The sequence below is a fragment of the Juglans microcarpa x Juglans regia genome, chromosome 7S (genome assembly GCF_004785595.1).
Source record: "Juglans microcarpa x Juglans regia isolate MS1-56 chromosome 7S, Jm3101_v1.0, whole genome shotgun sequence".
Lineage (NCBI taxonomy): Eukaryota > Viridiplantae > Streptophyta > Magnoliopsida > Fagales > Juglandaceae > Juglans > Juglans microcarpa x Juglans regia.
In genome coordinates this window covers 10,782,456-10,800,362 of record NC_054607.1, presented here as the reverse complement: position 1 = coordinate 10,800,362, position 17,907 = coordinate 10,782,456, and positions in this window count along the sequence as shown.

Below are 17,907 nucleotides of genomic sequence, written 5' to 3'. Positions count from 1 at the left end.
TGGCTAAAGAGGGTGGAAAATTCACCTCTAAGAGTGCCTAGGGGTGCATCCGAGTTAGAGCCCCAAAACTCAGATGGTCAAATTGGATTTGGCATCCGTGCATCCCAAAGGAAATGGTCATTATGATGTGGAAAGGTTTTAACAATGCACTTAGTTTGGATGATAACATTCGTAGGTTGGCCATCCCCCTTGCCTCAAAGTGCAACTGCTGTGCTAAGGGAGACTACGAAGATTTGAATCATGTCCTAGCTAACGGGAAAGTGGCTCAGAGTATTTGGTGGAAGTGTGCTATCTAGTTTGGTATGCTAAGATCAAAATTCAACATGTGGAAAGAGACCGTGATTGCATGGTTCAATAGAGCTTCGAAGGCGACGACTAGAGGGATGCTTACTGGCATTATTCCAATCATTGTAACCTGGGTCCTCTGGCTTCGTCAATGCAAGGTAAGAATGGAAGGAAAATCTGAATCCGTGGAGGAGACTTGGCAATGTATTAAATTCTGGATAGTTAAACTAAGTTTGAAGCTTCATGCAACTAAGCCATTATCCACACAAGATGAGAAGATCCTAGAAGATCTGCACATTCATCCGAAAATTAAAAGAGGGAAGAGGATGCAGGTTATTCATTGGCTTCGACCTCAGCATGGTTGGTATAAATTGAATGTGGATGGAAGCAGTAGAGGTAACCCAGGGAAGGCAGGTGCAGGGGGAGTCTTGCGGGATGCTGCAGGTAACATGGTTTTGCCTTTCTCTTCTCCACTTGATCATGGCACAAATAATTATGCAGAATTCATGGCACTCCTTCTCGGAGTGAGAATAATCTGTCATGTTTGGATAAGATAGAAATAGAGATGGATTCACTAATTGTGGTAAACTGGTTCCGAAATGCAAAATGTCTTATTTGGTACCTTGTAGATTTCTAGGAGGAATTGATGGACTTACTTAGTGGCAAGGTGTTCTCAATCAAACATATTTTCAGATAAGGAAATGCTTCAGCTAACTACTTGGCTAAGTTGGCTTCGGATGACTGTGTAGGATCTTGGACTATGATGGCCTCTGCCCCTCCCCTGTTGAGGGGTTTGATTCGGACAGACAAAATTGGAATTCCTTATGTTAGAAATGCTTTGTAGTTTGGTTTTAATTTTCTGGTTTTGTTGTTGTCTGCTGTCATAACTTGGACAAACAAACTTGGACTTTCTGGTGTATTTTATTTTCTGGTTGGTTGTTGCCTGCTGTCAAAGCTGGTTTGTTATACCTGTAGTGTCACAAATAGCAACGAAAACACACATACCATTATGATTAACAGTAATAAACAAATCAAGAAAATGCCATTTTGACATTTTTTAGAGAGAGAGAAAAGAATGATGTTTATAATTCAAAATAATAATGATACAATTAACACTTTTTTTTACAAATAGTAGTGGTAACAATAATAAAACTAACGACAAGAAAGTTAATAAGCCATCACCAAGGCACACACATATAGGCATTAAAACATTTAAATTGTCATGCTAAAATTGATTTGAACTTTGAAATCATTCTGATTTGTCGGTTTCCGATTTTTAAATCGACAAGAACAATTCACCAACACCTGAAAATTAATGGAGAAAGAACTCACAAAAGCCAGCTCCCCGAAGGATGATAACCATTTTGTTCTTCCTAATAATGAGCAAATAATTTCTTGAACTCATCGAAAATAAGAAATTATGAAAAATAAAATAAACTTTATCCATCTGAACTACACTCCATGAGATATGAATTGAGTTTAAAATCTAGCTGCATTGCCCAAGATAAAAATCGTTATAGTAAATAATTTTAGTATGCTTGAAGAATCAACGAAGGGAATGACAAAAATAACCCCAAGTGGTGAAGGCCTTGGTCTTGGGATATCACTCCCTTCAAGGTCCAAGGTTCAACACCTAATAGGTGCAAACAATCATTTGGGGCCACACCACCCGATGAAAAGCAAGCGATTTAACCAATTCCGTGTAAGAAAACTTTTAAGGGTGCGGTGCACGGGACTACGGTTTACTCTGCAGGCATGGATCCAAGAGCCCTGCCTTGGAGAGGTTCTTCGACGTAATTAAAAAAAAAAGGAATGACAAAATAAATTTAAGATTGAGTTTAATCAAGCAACCAAAATGAGAACCTAGGTTGCCAAGACCTCGAATTCCCCACTGCTTAAGATTGAGTTTAAGCAGCTTGCTCCCAGGCCCCTTTCTCCTCTGAACCCAATACAATTGATATACTACTATGCCTCACCGAATTAAAAGTGCAATATAAAGATGAAGCCCATTCTGTGGTTAGCTTGCCCAACACATAGGTTTATCAGTTACCATTCCTCTGGTTTACAAGAATTTTCATAAACATTTTGATCATTAATAAAGTTTAACTTGATTAATAAATAGTTTTACTTCTGAAAATTCTCTCAAAACGGCTTCCTTTGTTGCAGCTTTAGCTTTTAGCAATCTAGATGGAGAAGATGGAGATGCCCCTAAGTAAGAAACTTGAATGAATCTCATGATACCACCATGTTCTTTGGCAATCTGCACAAGTTAATACAGATGAGAAAGAAAAGAATGGAAAATCTATGTCCCACAAAAAAAGGAAATATCATCAAACACCCAATCTGCAACAATTCTCTTACAAATCCACTATTCAGGTACACACAAAAATAAACATCGTGCTTATTCTTTTTTTTCCGAAGTTGGTGTCCTGCGTGCCCCTAGCAAAGAGATTTTTGGCTGATAATTTAACTGCTGATGCAATCTTCGACTCAATTTCTGAATTTACTTTCTTGTTTCTAATAACTGCAAGTCAAATCAGAAAGCAAGCCAGATCACAAAAACCCAAAAACCATCACATTGCAAAAGCCATAAAAAACTATCAGATTACAAGCCAGATCAGACAAAAAAGAGAAAAAAAGAGAGACAAGCTATGAGAGAGATAAGGATACTTCCCCCTAAGAAACAAATCCAAGAGTTGGTACTGGAATAGCTGAAAATAAAAGTTCATCTGAAGCCTGATATAAAATCCCAAACTCTAGATTTGCCCAAAAACATAACTTCCATCAATTATCGTCTGTCCATATAGTCTAGGGGTGGAAAATTGTGATTTTGGGTCGTATTTGTGTTGTGTCAAGTCATGAACATTCGATTGTATAGGTAAACCCGAACCAAACCCGTTAAGTTAAACGTGTCATACTTTCAAATTCTAACCCAACCTATTTAGATAATAGATCGAGTTACCCGTTTTGACCCATTTAATAATTAATTAGAAATATGTTAATGTAACACTACTTATTTAAACCCGTTTGTTTCATGTAAATTGGTTGAACTAAAACACATAATTCATTTGACCTGATTAAACATAATTTCACATAAAATTTAAAATCTATATCTATTAATAACCACAATACTTTAAAAAATATATATCAATATTTTTCAAATTTTAACATATAATAAAACCAATATTACAAGTCATACAATAACAAATATGAGCATAAGTCTAAAATTACAATCCCAATAATAAAAATAATAAAAACATAATCATACTAAGAAATACTAATATTACAATTTAACAATAATAAAATTTTAATTTGGAAATAAATTATAAATGGGTTAAAACGGGTTGATTTCGTGTTAAGCAGGTTAACCCGTTATTGACCCGTTTATAAATTGTGTTTTAACGGGTCAACCCATTTTGACCCGAACATGTTAACATCAAACTCAAACCTGCTAATTTTGTGTTGTGTTCATATTGAATTTACGAGTCGTGTCACATATTGCCACTCATAATATATAGCAGTTAAAAGAATTACTCTTGAAATAAATTTAACAAAAAAAAAAAATGCCCAATACCCATGTACCTCTGAAAGAGCAACGATATTCAGCTCTCTCGAGCCAAAAATAGGGAAAGCACACTTTTTTGTGTCCTTGAGTGATTGAAAATAGAGGAAAATAAGGAAAATAAGAGAGACAAGTTAGGGTCTTAGAAAAACTGAAACAAAGAGAACTGAGAGGTGGAGTTGAGAGAGAGAGGACCTTCAAACGAAGCAGTGAAGAGACAGAGGATCAGAGAAATAGGGAAAGAGAGAGAGATCATAAGATAGAGGCAGAGGAACTAAGGAGGATGAGAAGGGGTAGTCGACCGACGAGGTGTAGTGGTGGAGGTAGCTGGTGGACTGCGGCGTGGCTGGGTTCCAAGGAGCCAGAGGAGGGCTTCTGGATTTTGCCTTTTCGGCGAGAGAGAAAATATCATGGGGCGTCTGAGTTTGTGATTGATGGGTAATGATAGTGTCAAAAACTACATGATTAAGCTGTTAAAGTGAATAAATTGTTTAACCAAAAATGAATTAAGTACTTAACTATGCAGTAGTTTTTAGTACTTGACTCAATGTTAAATCTTGATATTTTACACCTAAAAGGATTTATAATGTAGCTGTTAAGCCACATTAGAATTAATATCTCAATTTTACCCCTCCCATTGTGAACACTTGATCCTAATTGATGTAGGGCATTTTTGGATAAGGCCTACCAATTGGACTGGCTAACAGAAGAATGTGAGGACCACACACTTAGGGCTGAAAGGGAGTGCACTGAAACGTGGGGCACGATTGAAAACTAGAGCACGACATGAAGCTACGGAACAATTGGAGAGTGGAAATGCAAGGTGCAGGGGCACGTATGGGCTTGCTACACGCTGGGCTTGCTGGCTGGAATCAAAGGCTGGGCAGATTCACGCACGGGGGACTAAAGGCACGATGGCATGTGGCCTCAAGTGCGGAAGTGGAGCAAAAATCCCAGGGGAAATGGGCACAAGCAGCACAGCCAAGGGCATATAAAAGGAAAAAAAAAATCATGTTGGAAGGGGTTGTTGTTTTTCTATGAATATTTTTCTACCGTAGCTTTGTTTATGAGCCTAGCAACCATTCTATGAGTTTTAGTTTTTCTTGTTTTAATTTCTATTTTCTGAAAAGATGATGTTAGGCTAACCTTGTAACTTGAGTTGTGGAGAGTGTCTTTTCTTGTTTCTCTTATTAGCTGTGTAAATAGCTCTTTCACAAACAATTTCCTCACACAAACGCAACACATTATATACTTGCTCAACATGAACATTGTTGTCCTTGTGGAAATGACCATGGCATTTACCCATGTATTACTTTGATAGCTTCTGCACTTGGAAGACAGATTTAGAAGGCCATTAGGTAACAAACAGGATCGAAGACTCTAGCCTCCACCCTCCCATCAACCTGCCAAAACATCCCTCAACAGACAAGGTCCCGGAACCTGATGTGTAGAAGAACCAAATTCAAGTCCTGCAAGAACCAAATAAACAAAGACGAATGAGAAAGATCAGAACTAAGCCTATACTCAGTCAGAAACAAACGAAATCAAAAAGACAAAAAGAGATCACTACAGTCGGTCAAACAGGGCAAAATGAAGACATGTGAATAAAACAAAAGCAAGTCAGAAGGACAAACACAGAAAATGAGAAAGATGGAGGGACAAAAATGAAAATGAAAAATGGTCCAAAATTCACTATTCCTTTCTGGATAGCCTCTTTTATTCAAATTCATAGAATATATATATATATATATATATATATATATATATATATACACACACATACTAGTAAGGCATTACGTGTGATGCACGTGGGCCCAGTTGATGATTTTTGTTATGTCTTAAATGTTTAACTATAAGCAGGCAGAGTTTCATCTATATTTTAAGAATTTTCTTCCTACAACACATATCACATAAATTATTTGCAAAGTAATCATAACTATAATACAAACACTTCCACAAACGTATTTATAACTACACACAGATACTTTGTACTTATATATTACAAGCATCGAAAATTTTAAAGGAAAGATTTTAAACAGCTATGTTAGTGTTTTGGGGATGTTATTAATAGACAGAACATTAAGTTATTCTGGCGCAATTGTCCATATCCGTTAATTTGTGTGCCTAAGAGTATTATCCATTCTTTTCCTTAAATTTGGTTTGTAATAATCTCCACATATGGAAGGTGCTTCTGTAATGATAAAAACATATAAAAAGGTAATGTATTAAAATTTTCAAACGCATTTAGGAGTATAGATTTTACCTGGCCTCTATGTTCTATAAGATCCACTATTGTACAAAAGCAACTACTGCTATTGATGCGCTATCGTCTTATACTTCTAGATATGCTCGATGTCTAAAATTAATGAAGGAATTATTATTTCTTAATTTTAAAAGTTAATATGCTTTAATTATAATGTAGAAATTTATAATTTTAGAATATCACAAGAAATGATTACCTTGGTTGTGAGATCGTCATATTTTTGCAACTGTAACATAAAGAGTTCTCATCCTGTTCGTATCCAGTTGCTTTGTTACAATTTCTGCAGGACATGTAGTTGATTGGTTGATGTAAATAAATCAGTGAAAATTTTTCTCTAACAAAAAATGTTGCCCGCTGCTTTAAAATGGAACAGTTAAGTGCATCACATACTAATCAAGAATAGATATTTATGGAAATAATTATTATTTAAATATAGAAGTAAAATAATTTTAAACATAAATAAGAGATATGATTTTAAAGAATAAAATTTTATCATTATTGGTGGTGCAGATCTGACGATTTCTGCAATTTCAAATATCTTTATTATTGGGTCGACAGAACTGCTTGAAGCTTATCCACTTGGTGTATCGAAAATGTTCCCAATTATTTCTTCAAGTAATCCATTATATTGTGTTGCCCTAAGAGTTTGGTTGATAATTAAAGTGAAGTATTAAAACAGGAGATAATATATATTGAACATATATGGTAGTATATTATAAAAAACCAATATGAAATTTATATTCTATTTAAATGAGAAATGGAATAAAGTTTTTTAGATAAGTTGTTTACCATGTACACATTGCAACAACAAATGGAAGAAGAGGTTCGATGGTGAAGACATTTGTCGGTGTTGATGACAAAGATAGGTCTACATTATAAATATGTATGAATAAATATACAAATATACAATGGATAATTGATAAGAATGTTAATTCTAATGGGAACTACCATTATTTATTTATTTATTTTTTTAAGAGTTAGGGTCACCTGTCCAATAATGACCCGTCTCCAATTTTATTTATAACCCTCACTTGTGGTGGAGGAAAACCATGGTTACAAAACAAACATCTGGGGTACAAAACTATACCCAGCATGCCAAAAGAAACCAAACCAGATAAACCAAAAACAAGACAATGACAAAACCACAAGCTTAAGACAAAACGAGACTATCTAATATGAATCGAAGGCATCCCAGAGTAGTCCATGCAAATAAGGCCACGCAAAACTCAGGGAATCTCCATCAAGTTGAAAAAAACGGAATCACTACCAGAAGCCCCAAGCTTGGCTAACCAATCTGCAACTTTATTTCCCTCTCAAAAAACATGGTGAATTGAACAAGTCATGGAACTCATAAGATCAAGAACTTCTTCCCAGAAATCCTCCAGATACCAAATCCCACATCTTTTACTTCACCAAGAAATAACAGTCATAGAATCAAGTTCAATTTCCACATAATTGAGGGATAAAGACTTACAAACCTGGAGCCCATGAAGGAGAGCTAAAAGCTCTGCCTGATTATTAGAACCTGTACCAATGAATGCAGAAAAAGCATGAATTAACTTACCATGATCATTTCTAATAATCCCACCTATGCCAGAGGCCCTCAGATTACCCAAACTACTACCATCTGTATTCAATTTAACCTAACCTGCCGGAGGCCTTTGCCATTTAATAGTTTTGCAACGCCGAACGGGAGGGAAACTAGGCTGGACCTACAAACTCTCAAGTACCTGCAAATCAAAACTAGAGATGTGAGAACTAGTATGCATCTCATGACAAATAAGACTAATCCACCGACGAACAGAATGAATGATGTCAATGATAGTTTCAAAGCGGCCCTCCATACATGCCAGACAACGCCTCCGCCAAAGTCTCTAAGTAATAACCACAAGGAGAAAACCCACAATAATGCCATTTTGAGATGAAAATTTCGCACGGCAAAACTAAATCTGCACCGTATCTTTCCAATTAAGGTTAGAAATTTCTTGGCATTCATCGTGAGCGAATCGATTCCATATCTTTAATCGCAGCAGTTTAAGGCTATCAAAATTATAAACAGATTTAAATTTCTAGTAATAAGAGTATTATAGAATATCTATTACTATATATCAAAGCGGAGTTATATAATTCCGATATGGCATTCTATCCATAAAAATAGGCATTCTACCTATTAAATTTGAAGTATTATGTTTATGAAGCAGTAAACCTTTTAAAAGCGATGTTTCATTATGAACCATTGTAACTTTTAAGTTTCATTTCTTTTCTTACATATAAAGATATAAACCGATTCAAGACTTCACTCAAAAGCAGTAATTCAACATTTATATTGTTTTGTATTTTAAACGAAGTCATATGTCTCCAATGTGGCATTCTACCCATAAAAGTATGCATTCTACCCATTAACCTTGAAGTATTATGTTTATAGAGTGGTAATCCTTTTAAAAGTAATATTTCATTATGAACTGTTGTAATTTTTAAGTTTTATTTCTTTTCTTACATATAAAAATATAAACCGATTCAAGTCTCCACCTAAAGATACTATTTCAACCTTTATATTATTTCGTCAAATAAACTGCCTTATAAAACTTTTCGAATTTCTCCACTATAAAACTCGGTCTCTCCTTAAATCTCTCTCTCATGCACAACAATCCGAGCATTGCACGAGTTATAGGCTTGTAAAATTAAAAGCTTGATAAATGTAAGCAGATATATGTTGATCAATAATATATATGTCTTGGACTAATCTTTTCCCTTGGTTGTTGTTCACTTCCTTTGGCGGGTTCATATGAATTGCAACTGCCAAAATATCTAATTTACGAAGTTATTTTTTGTTTGTAACAAAAGAGAACTATATAACGATATATTTATATAATAGTTACCTATTTCGGCATTTGTGTCTTTGTACACGTTAAGTTCATTTAAAGAGATAATATTTTATTCTGGATGTCTGAGCGTTGTTTGCTCATCTTCGATGTCCTCAATTTTTCTCAACTTTAATATCTGTTGGTACTCATACACTTCTCTTTAATGCCTTGGATGTAGTTGTTTCACAAAGGCATTGCTGATGTAGTAAGATTGATAGACGTCTAGTGTATCATCACATAAATCGATGTCCTTGCAAAACATCACTGTTGCACGCAATTTTACTATAAAAAGATAAAGATAAAAGGTATTTATTTAATTTTAAATGATAAACAAAATAGTGTTAAGTAATAAAGAAGAATATTTTAATCCCTCAGCATCTATTAGCATTAAATTTTGGTACTTCACTGGTGAATTTTGCACCACTCATTTTGGCGATTTTTCTCCAACAATCATTTTGATTTTTTTATTTCTGGTGGCTGAAGTGATGTTGTTAATGGATGTATACATGGTTTGCATGTTTAATGCAATTAAAAATAAAAAAAGAAACATATGTTAATATATAGCATAAAATTTATAACACAATTAAATAAAATGACACAAGATATGAATAATAATAACGTTAAAAGAACTCAAATACTTACATGGTATTATAACGAGTTTATTAATATTAAAAAATTCCTATACACAATGTTTTTTGTGTAATTTATTTCATAAACGGCGGTTGTTATTGGTCTTATAAGCACTTTCACTGAATCAACAGTTTTAGCTCTTGGTAATGCAATATATAATTATCCATGAGAAAATGTTGGTTCAGGTAAATATATTTCAATAGAATTTAATGTTTTTCCTTGTGATTAATTTATTGTCATTGTGAAATTTAATCTGATAGGAAATTGCATTCTTTTAAATGGGAAGCCGTTACTTTCATTTATGTCTTGTAGGAATCGAATTCTAGGTATAAACACATTTTTACCACTGTGATGACCAATTAAAATTTGTGCATCAATCATATTACGACTAAAGTTGCAACAAATTAATCGTGTTCTATTGCATAGATCTTCTGAAAGATTTATATTTCTAAATAACATGATAAGACAATTTTTTTTAAGCAATAATTCGTGTGGTGGCTGTCTGTTTGGTGTTAACATATTTAAAAAATCTTCCATAATGTCTTGTTCAGATACATAAACTATTTCATCAAAGCTATAATATCATACTACATCGCCGAGAAATTTTTGAATGAAAATAGCATTTATTTCGTCAACTGATCGATTTTTTAGGATTAATACTGCTTGATTTGTCATCTCCATAAAGTTGTTTGAGTAGTTGGAAATATCTCCAAAAGCAACATCTTGATTCTTTCATCAACAGTTATTGGAGCATTGTTGTTGCCAACTTCAATTAAATAATGCGAGAAATCAGGAACTAATTTGGCTCTCATATTTTCTGTTAATTTGATTTTCTTTAGAATAGACCATAAATAAGAAGAAGCTAAGTTTGCATCAATTTATTGCATCAAAAACAGTAACTTTGCCACGAAAAGAGAGATCTGCATTGTTTACATCTCGTAACATTTTATTTAATACTTCTATAGAATATTTTGAGACATAGGTGTTTCGTCTTATATAATTGATTTTACAAGCCGTAATAGTTTTGCAAGACTTCTTTGTTTGTTGACATTACAAGTGTTTTTATCTGCATTTAATGAAATTTTAAATTTTGAATGTGCTGTTCGTTCGCTAGGTAAGATGGAGGCAATAACACCGAACGTTACAGTTGCAAATGCTATTATAATTTTTGGGAACAATTTGAAAAAGAAATGTCTACAGATTTTCTACCAACAGACGCAATATCATCAATTGTTAGAGAAATGGTTCTGCAAGATATTAGTTCCACAACAGACTAATAGCTTCTAGGAAAAATGTGGTTGTAAACGAATTTGCACACTGATAGGCACACCAATGCTAAGGTGGAAAGATAGACTTTAATAAAACAGTGAAGATTTGAAAATGAATATTTGACAAAATAGTCCACGTCAATATTGATGCACAGATTGGTAGAGCTTGTACTTAGAAGAGCTCTAGTTTCTAAAATCTAAAATTAAACAGAATATAATACTATACAAGACAAAACTTTCTATTAATAGTATTATTAATAACAACATTAATAATTTCATAAATATAAGATTCTTCAATACTAGATTCAATAATTAATATTAGATTCTGAAAATATCAAACTTATTTACTAATAAATTATATTAAGTAAGGCTCTATGAAAACATTAGGCGATTTAATAAATATATGAATCTATTTAAATTATCAATAAAATATTTTTTTATCTGATTTATATTAACTGATTTATGTAAATTAAATATATAATATGTTAATTTTAAATTTACAAAGTGCATTAATAAGTATTAAATAATTTAATCATATAATCATAACATAAATTTTCATCATTGACAACTACAAAAAAAAAAAAAAAAAAAAAAAAAAGATTTACATATAAGAAAGATCAAATCTATATAAGCAATAATTACAAGTTCTCATGTTTTTTAAATATGACATATGACTAAATAGAACTATTATTATTAATTTTTTTAATTATAGTCAAATGCATATGTTATATATTTATCACTTATAAATTAAAACAATATGACTAAATACAATCTGATTCAAACTGATTGAATAAAAACTTTCAACTCAGTACAAAAATCAAACAAGATCATCAAAATATATAATACATGTGTAGATGTAAAAATATTCTTAATACAAGAACAGAAAATCAATATATAGAAATAACAAAAAAGAAAATTCAAACAGATTGAATAAAAACTTTCAACTCAGTAAAAAAATCAAACAAGAACATCAAAATATATAATACATGTGTAGATCTAAATAAATTCTTAATACAAGAACAAAAAATCAATATACAGAAATAAGAAGAAAAAAATAACAATTTTTTCAGATCTAAAGAATAAACCTTCGGATTTATAAGGACTCGCAAAAAAAATTTAAATGAAAAAATGAGAACAAAATCTTAATATTCAAAATGTGACAAAATAAAATATCTATATATTGTGAGAAACCCTAGGAAAAGAACAGAGAAGACGAAGTTAATTGGGGAAGAAATGGTAGAAATTGAGGTTGATGTCATTTTATCAAACACTTTGAACTTCGATAAGTTCAGTAAAAAAAATCAAACAAAAGCAAATCGAAATATAATCTATAATAGTTGTGTAGATTTTTTTTAAAAAAAAAAAAATCTTCAATTTAGCCAAAAAATTCATACTGACAGACGAAATAAATATAGATCGAAATGAGTAAACTTCTCCAAACCCACAACTTCCACAAAGCCTCAGATCATACCCAAAAAATATGCTCCTTAAAAAAAAAATCTTCAATTTAGCCAAAAAATTCATACTGACAGACGAAATAAATATAGATCGAAATGAGTAAACTTCTCCAAACCCACAACTTCCACAAAGCCTCAGATCATACCCAAAAAATATGCTCCATATTGAGCAATGGAAATCGCAGGAGAAGATGCGTATCATACCAGAAAGAAATAAAAAAAAGTAAATCCAAACATAATCTATAATACATGTGTAGATCTAAAAAAAAAAACTTCAAATTAGGCAAAAAAGTCATACTAACATAAACGAAATGAATATAGATCGAAATGAGTCAACTTTTCCAAACTCATGACTTCCTCAGAAACAATATGCTCCATATCGAGGAACACAAATCGCACAACAAGATGCATATCCAACAAAAAAAAAAAAAAAAAAAAAAAAAAAAAAAAAAAAAAAAGAGAAGAGAAACCCAAAATACAAAAAGATAAACAAGAAAATAACACTGTATTCAGATTGAGAAATAAACTTTAAGATTTTTAAGGACTTGCAAAAAAAAATAAAAAAATTGTGACAAACAAGGAAACAAAGAAATAGAGAGAATAAAGAGATGAAGAAGTAAGGATTCTTCTTAGTTTCATTCAGCAACGCGAGATAAGGCTACGCAAGACGAAGGTGCCGTGCTGGTGTTGGCATTGGCGTAGATGAGAGCAAAGGTAAGAGACAGAGAGCAAGAGACAGAGAGAAAGAATAAAGAGAAGGAGAAACGGAGAGAGGCGTTTGGAAGGTGGGTTAGGTGAGAGAGGGTTTTGTGAAGGGTGTCAGGGTCGAGAGAAAGAAATAGAAGAGAAGAAAAAAAAACTGGGGATTTTAGTAGTGGTGTTAAATCATGTTAAATGGTCGTGTTCGTATCGTGTCAAGATATATATTATATTTAATGGATCAATCTTGAATATAACTTGTTAAGAATTTCGTGTCAAAATCTTAAACCTTAACACGACTCATTAAGATAATGGATTGACATGATACAACACGATATTTTTTGACCCGTTACTGAATATGAAATAAATTGACTATATACGACATGACCCGACCCGTTTACGTTAATGAGTTAAATAGATCCGTTTCAATTCGTTTGACCTGATTGATTTTATATAAATATTAAAATATAAACAATATTTATAAAAAATAAAAAACTAACTACAAGTCTAAAATTACAATCCAATCAATAAAAATACCGACATTAAAATCCCAACAATACCAAATATGATAAATTCACAATTACACGAATATGATAAACATACATTGTAATAATATTAAAGTTACAATCCCACATGTGATAAACACACATTAAAAATATTAATGTAACAATCCAAAATATGATAGAAATGTAAATTCAACTTTCTTAACGGGTTGACCCATTAAGCAATCGTGTCTTAAAGGGTCAACCCGTTTTGACCCAAACCCGTAAGGCCAAACTCAAACCCATTTTTATCGTGTCGTTAGTTTTTATTTTTTATAAATAATTTGAGTTTGGCCTTACGGGTTTGGATCAAAACGGGTCAACCTCGTTAAGCAATCTTGTCTTAACGGGTCAACCCATTTTATCGTATCGTGTTTGTGTTGGATTAACGGATTGTGTTACATATTGCTACCCCTAATTTTTAAATATCTAAACGGTGTCATATCGGGTTGGAGTGGGCTGGGCTAGGCTGGGCCTTTCGTAGGAAATTGGGAAGGGAGGCTTTGGGCTTCATTTTTTTTTTTCTTGACATCTGAGAAATATTTAATCTTATAAATGATTTTTTAGATAGATATTATAAATTGTACTTTTTGAAGCAAAATGTTTACCATCAGTGCCATCATGTCAACATTGTGGAGCAAAATTTTTTTATCATGAACCCAATGGCTTCTGTTGTGCTAAGGAACAATATCATTGACTCCTAATCATATTTCTGACCAATTTTATCAATTATTCACTTTTGGTTCAGCTGAATCTAAAACTTTTTGTACATATGTACGTACATACAATAATAAGTTTACTTTCACATCATTTGGAGTAAAATTCAATACAAATCTCTATAGAAGAAATAAAGAAATTTACACATTTAGAGTTCAAGGACAGATCTATCATTACATTAACAATTTAATTCCTGAAGATGGACATCCATCATATTTATAGTTATATTTCTACGATACCAAACATGAATTACAAAATCGTATTGATGATACAGAAAGATTAGATCTTTCTATTATTACACAACAAATAAATATACTTATATTGTCATTTCTTCCGAACGTTGAGCAACATGCCAAATCTTGAAAATCATATAATTCACATAAGATCAAATACTGGTTTAGATTAACGTGTTTATAACGCTCCATCGATATCACAAGTTGTCACTATTTGGATAGAAAATGATAATCGTGCAGAACAAAAAGGCAAAAACATTATCATTTTTAGCCAAACAAGTGGAAGTCTTATTGTCCAATTTATTTTGACTATTATGATCTACTGCAATATCTATTATTATTTCATTTCGGCCATTTGAATTGGCATCAAAGAAATGAAAAGGTTCAAAAAAATCAATATTAGTAAATGCTCATACATTAGAAATCGGTGATCTCCAATAGTTAAATAGTGCATAAGAGTTACTTCGAATCGAAGAACAAGGTAATAATCACTTTTAATCCGTTAACTCCTTTATCTTAAAATTTTATATCTTTATACTTCAAAATTTATTTTTATAATCTTTTTAGTTCTAAAGAAAAAGAAGAAAGAGTCAACAGTTTCATGACGTGAACATTATTGTTTCAAATTACAATTAGAGATGCATACAAATCAATTATGTTATTATCCAGTTGTTTATTACAACAGTTTGTCGTTGATTTGTACATCAAAATTGAAATATCAAAATTAAATTATTTCTGTTCAAAACAACAAGAAATTAGATCAGATGTGTATCAGGATATTGTCGATAGTATTTCTATTGTTGAAACTAATGCTTTAAAAATTGGAAGACGTATTATCCTACATTCATCTTTTATTGGAGGTTTGAGAGATACGCGCAAAAGATATATGGAAGCAATGACATTAGTTCAATGTTTTGGCAAACCTGATATTTTTCTGACTATGACATGTAATCCAAGTTGGAAAGAAATCTTAGACCAATTGAATCCACATGAAGAAGTTCAAAATCGTTCTGATCTAATTACATAGATCTTTAGAGCAAAATTAGAAGATCTAAAAAATGGCTTGTTTAAACTAAATTTTTTTGGCAAAGTTATAGCATATGCATATACAATCAAACATAAAAAAAAAAAAAAAAAAAAAAAGAAGTTTACTGCATGTTCATTTCTTAATTATACTACAAAAAGATTGAAGAATTTACGCCCCTGAATCTTTCGATGAAATTGTTTCAGCAGAGATACTTGATAAAACCAATAATTTACATTTATATAAACCTATCGTTAAACATATGATGCATGACCCTATGAAATATTGAATCCAACCAATATATGTATGAAAAAAAACGGTACTTGCAAATACATCAGCAACAATTGTTAAAAAAAAGATGGTTCTACAAAACATCTCGTCTACACTTGAATCAATGGAGAAAAACATAAATGTGCATAATTTTGTTCCCATTGATATATTGTCTGGTAACGACGCATTTGCAAATAAAGAAATTTATGATGAAGAAAGTGTTACAATTTCGAAGGAAGATATCTTTGCATAAAAACTTCTAAATTCTGAACAAAAAGACACATTGATCCTTCAAACTTTATTGGCAAACGAACCTGCTGCATTTTTCATTGATGGCCCTGCTGGTACTGAAAAATATTTCTATATAAAGCACTTATGGCTGAAATTAGATCAAAACATATAATAGCACTTACAATTACATTATCTGGTGTTGCTACATCTATTTTATCTGGAGGGCGAACATTATATTCACGCTTTAAAATTTCATTAAATGTAGACAAAAATAGCACATGTAATGTCATCAAACAAGAAAATGTTGCTAAACTATTACGTCTGATGAAATTAATTATATGGGACAAAGCACCTTTGTCTACAAAATAATCAATAGAAGTATTGGATAAGATCTTGCGAAACATAACTGATACAGATCTCCCTTATGGTGGAAAATTTATTATTTTTTGGGGAGGTTTTTGTCAAATATTGCTTGTAATTCGTAAAAGCACAAGAGAATAACAAATTGATGCAAGCTTAGTCTGTTCTTATTTATGGCCTACTCTAAAAAAATCAAATTAACAGAAAATATGAGAGCCAAATTAAATCCTAATTTCTCACAGTATTTAATTGAAGTTGGCAATGCTAATGCACCAATTACCATCGATGAAAAGATAAAATTCCTTATAACAATGACATTGAATCTCTAAATTCTTTGTTAAATGTTGTTTTTGGAAACATTTATGACTATTCAAACAATTTAATTGAGATGGCAAGTCGAACTGTATTAACACCAAAAAATTAATCAGTTGATGAAATAAATGCTATATTGATTGAAAGATTTTCGGGCGATATGGTTCGATATTAGAGTTTTGACGAAACAGTTGACAAATATGAACAAGATGTTATGGAAGGTTTTTTAAATACATTAACAACAAACAGACTACCAACCAGTTTTAAATTTGCACAATTTTTTGGTAGGGGCTGAGTGACTCTGCTGTTGTGCTACCGATAGTAAGATAGGATAGTGATAAGAAGTAATGGAAGGCAGTGCCCTTATTTTCCCTTCTCCAAACTCATCACACTGGTTAGTAGAGGCTACTGCTCTGTCAAGCCTTTCCCTAGTAAAATAGTCATCTATCCTATTGTTAGACCAAGTGAAGTTCCCATAAGAGAAGCCCAAATCATGAAGTCCACAGTCATCCAAAGCATCATTGAATAGATTAATCTGTCTATCACCCCTTCGAGCACCACCCTCCTTTTCACTATAGAATAATATTTCATTAAAATCACCAATACAAAGCCACTTGCCAGGATTGAATGAATGAGGATGTCTTAGAATGCTATATCCTTCCATCATTTTTTCAGTAACATGATGTCCATAAAAACAAGCATGCATTCAAGGAAGGTTGGGGTTATTCCCAATCCAACAATTGATGTGTCTATGTGAGAAGCTTTGAGCCTCCAACTCTACACCACCCCTACGGCCAAAGCCATCCACAGTAAATAAGTTTTGAAAGTCCAAACCATACTTCAACTTACCCAACTTTGTTTTATGAATTATAGTTTCTATAAAAAATAAAATACTAGGCCTTTTATCCTTAACCATAAGGTTAAGATCATGAACTGTTCAAGGGTTGCCAAGCCCTCGACAGTTCCAACTTAGAAGCCTCATTTTTCCTGGCGGGGTTGTCTTCCAGCCTCCGCCGATAAAGACAAAGATTTTTTATGCCTAGTCAACTTCATCTTGTTATTGCTTGTTGGTTTACCCATAAGCAAGAACTTCCTTTTTCGAGTGACAGTATTAAATTCAACACGGTGTTTATCATTAAGATCAATAGACAGTTTGACATTGTTCTTCAATTTCTTCAGGGAAGATCCAA